Raw genomic sequence first — 3,469 nt, 5'->3', positions numbered from 1 at the left:
ATGAGGATGACGACGGAATCGTATAAAATAGCAGTAAGCACCCCGAAACCCCAAAATAAATGCTGCCATTCCAAACAACGAACAGCAGATAGCAATCTTGCTCCACGAAAACAAAAAGGACCAAAACCCAAGGAATTGTGAAATGCTGTGTCCATGAGATGACGAGGGGGACAGACTTGGGGCGTGGTTTGGGGAATTGTTTGAATATTACGGTGTCTGTAAATCCCAGGGAACAATGCCTAATCGGATGTGTTTATGGAGGGACAAACCCAACGCGTTCCCGATGTCGGATTAAAGGAATGCTTTCTTAACAGTTGATGCTCTTAAGCAATTTTCTTTGAATCAACAAACCCATGGCCCACAGCATTACCAAAAGTGCAGCCCCCGTCCCATGTCCCTTTCCCACTCCAACGCACACAATTCGCAGCAATGCTGGCCACCAGAAAATACAAACCCAGCTCAGCGTGAGCACCAGGGCCCCACTAAAGAAACAAAGTCTTGGCTCAAGAAGATGCTGAGAGTGACCTCAGTGTCCCTACTCACCTGGAAGGGACAGCCCAGCAAATTCTGTTTCCCCAGCCTGTCACAACAAGCTGCTCTCCCGACAGAATGACAAAAACTCGCAGGAAAGTGAGTGCAAAAGAGAAGAAGGTTTCCATGTAATGTTAAATTAAATAAGGCATCAGAACAGCTTTAGTCCTTTATATCATACAGAGGTTTTATTCACGAATATTAATTAGAATTATCCTAAGATATAAGAAACTGTATCATCAGTCACAGCCACTAGGAAAAGGTGAGACACAAAGACCTTCAGCTGTTCGGTAAAATGATCACAATATATTTTGTCTGACAAGTTGTGCTACAGGCACACATGTATGGTCACGGTGGAACAAACACCTGGCTGTAAAGTTTCATGACACACCCAGTCAGAGGAAATACCCTCCAGGCGTCCAGCACGCTGCAATACAGAATGCCTGGATTCTAATCCTTCAAATTGTGTGAGAAAGTTTGTTCTCTGGCTGACTTCAGCATCAGGAGAAGGGAGTAGGATCATGAGGGGCTACTGAGTGCCAGCACAAGGTCACTGCTGTCCCCGGATGTGTGAGTTGGCACAGGCAGCTGGAGCAACTCGCGGCTGGAGGGTGAAGAGTAAATTTGTTTCTCTTCCCTCTGTAACCGGGAGACCCTCGAAGCAAGCCCTGGGCAGAGGCACACCAGGGAGACACAGCCTCTTAAACGGAGCCGATGCCAGAGGATCGCGGCTGCTGTTCACAGGGTTATCCAGGGCTATTCCCAGCCGCAGGATTACTTGAGTGATTTACTGTCCTCCTCCCCAGCCAATTTCTAACCCATTCCCCCCAGTACCAGAAAAGAGAGAAGGTGAGGGACCAGATTTTGACACAGGACTCTCACTTAAAGCCTGCGTGCTGAAAATCCCGCTCTGGAAAGCCGGTGTCCATAAAGGAGACGGAGGAGGCCTTTATTCGAATAAAGGGAGAGAGTCCACCGGGCTTTTCTCTCTCGCGATTTCGGAAGATGCAGCCTCCGTTTACCCCAAACCCCGGCCGCACGTTGCCCTCTTCCTGTCCCCACTGGCTGAAGCACGAGGAAGGTGCAGCCCTTTCGAAGCGCCCGCCACATATTCCCCTCCCGAACGTGTCATTTTCCCCCAAAGTTCGGAAGCACCCACCTTTCCTATCACCTGGCTCACCACGTCTCAGGAAACCGTCTGAAACCAGACCTACCTGGTGATGCCTGTGCCGGGCACGGAACACGCAGGAGTGGAGCAACTTCTCATCTGTGCGAGAGCCGGGTGCTCAGTGCCAGTGGGTAGTAATCATGGAAATACAAACAGGGAATTTTCTCCTTCCGTTTTTGCCACTGAATCTTAAGTGCTGGCAGGAGACAGAGTGGTGAAAAACGATCAAAGCAACGCCGAAGAACAGCCCTCCCCCGCGGCCTGCATTCACGGGTGCGCTCACACGGTCCGCCCCTGCCATCAGCACCACAATAAGAGTCATTACTGTGGAAGAGGCCGCAACAGAGCAAGCGCTCAGGCCAGGAGCAGAGAGAGGGTGTACCAGGTGGAACTCCAGCCAGCCCTGCAGAAAATCAGTTTAAAATGCTGCACCAATTCCAGGGTCTGCCTGAACAGCAATTTTACAGCAGGGAGAGGTCGGAGCACACGGACTGTCCTCACCCTGCTGGGAAACTGCTGGAGTTGTGCAGTCACGGTCAGGCCAACGAACGGAGACTTCTGCTTCTGCTGGGCTTCGCACAGGTCACAGGCAGAAGCCGGGAAAATGAGTGTCCCCACAGACCACCTGCAGGAGCAGCCCCCGGGCAGGGGAGCCCTGAGCTCATGGCGCAGTTTGTGTTGGTGAATACCCAGAGCCGGGATTTGCTCTGCTTTGAAAGAACGGGAGATGCTCCTATTGGATGCCAGCCTGAGCTCTGACTCTCTCCTCGGGCCAGAGTCCTCTGTCCAGAGAACCAGCCCAGGCCTCCCTGCCTCCTTGCAGAGTGGAACAGATCGGTGCCCGTGCAGAGCCTCCAGAAAGGCTTTTCCATCTCTTTTACTTTTCGCTTCACCAGAGCCTCACTAGAGAGACCGCATTTGTTGGGCTGAAATTTATTCCTAACTGCTCCCACCCCGTTTAGCACAGTCCTCTCTATGGCAGACATTGAAGAAAAGGCTAATTATCAGCTAAAAAGAAGCTATTCAGGGTGTTCTATTGTTTTTTCCTTCTGGGGAGCTGGGCAGATGGATGGCTCAGAATACGTATTCAGAGCTGCTGCTCCAAAGTGCACCATTTCTAAGGCTCTATTCCCTAGCCAGCAGGGTTTAACCCAAATGCTCCTTATGGATGTGCTCAGTTCCCATAGCTGTGCAATCCCGCACATGGGATCTGTTTCAGAGGATTTCTTCTTCCTCCTTGAAAAGGGGCAGATGTAAGAAGAAGCCTAAATACGTTTTTGCTGCTTAAAAATATTCATGAAAAGTAAAACGTCTGTTACAGAGAAACCACATAAGGAGAAAAAAATGGGGTTTAGGGATCTTTTGAAATCCCTGGTGTGCGAAGGGTTGTAGCATTTAAGGCTCAACATACAGCTTACGAATCCAGCGACATCCAAGAGTGGATTTTTTTTCTCTGCTCTTTTTGGTGATATATCAATAGCTCTCCTAGGCAGCAGAAAAGTCTTGCTCAGTCCATCAAAGATTCCTCACTAGCACAGGACTTAAAAACTAAAAATTAGGCCTACCTGGAAAATGCTCCTTAGGCGTTTTTCACTCTCACCTTCGAGAGCGCTCGTCCACACCCTGGGATGATTTCTGTGCCCCTCTGGATGGGAACTGGTTCCGAGCAGGGCACAAACCCTGCAGGGAGGAGCGGAGCTGCCCCTGCCTCCTCCAGAGCCCCTCTCGGGCTCAGGGCTCAGCCACACGTCTCGCCCTCCCTCCGCAGCG

The 3,469-nt window shown here is 50.7% G+C and overlaps 1 long non-coding RNA gene across 1 annotated transcript; it reads right to left on the bottom strand.

The window, feature by feature from the left end:
• Positions 1-697: 697 nt before the first annotated feature.
• Positions 698-3,463, bottom strand: LOC108446019. Its single transcript, XR_001861124.1, has 2 exons — positions 3,265-3,463; positions 698-1,895 (listed from the first exon to the last, which is right to left on the bottom strand). It is a non-coding gene; the product is annotated as an uncharacterized LOC108446019 (long non-coding RNA).
• Between the last annotated feature and the right edge of the window lie 6 nt (positions 3,464-3,469).

The sequence above is a fragment of the Corvus brachyrhynchos genome, unplaced genomic scaffold, assembly GCF_000691975.1.
Source record: "Corvus brachyrhynchos isolate BGI_N302 unplaced genomic scaffold, ASM69197v1 scaffold784, whole genome shotgun sequence".
Lineage (NCBI taxonomy): Eukaryota > Metazoa > Chordata > Aves > Passeriformes > Corvidae > Corvus > Corvus brachyrhynchos.
The sequence above is the reverse complement of the archived record's forward strand: the minus strand, read 5'-3'. Positions and strand labels throughout refer to the sequence as shown.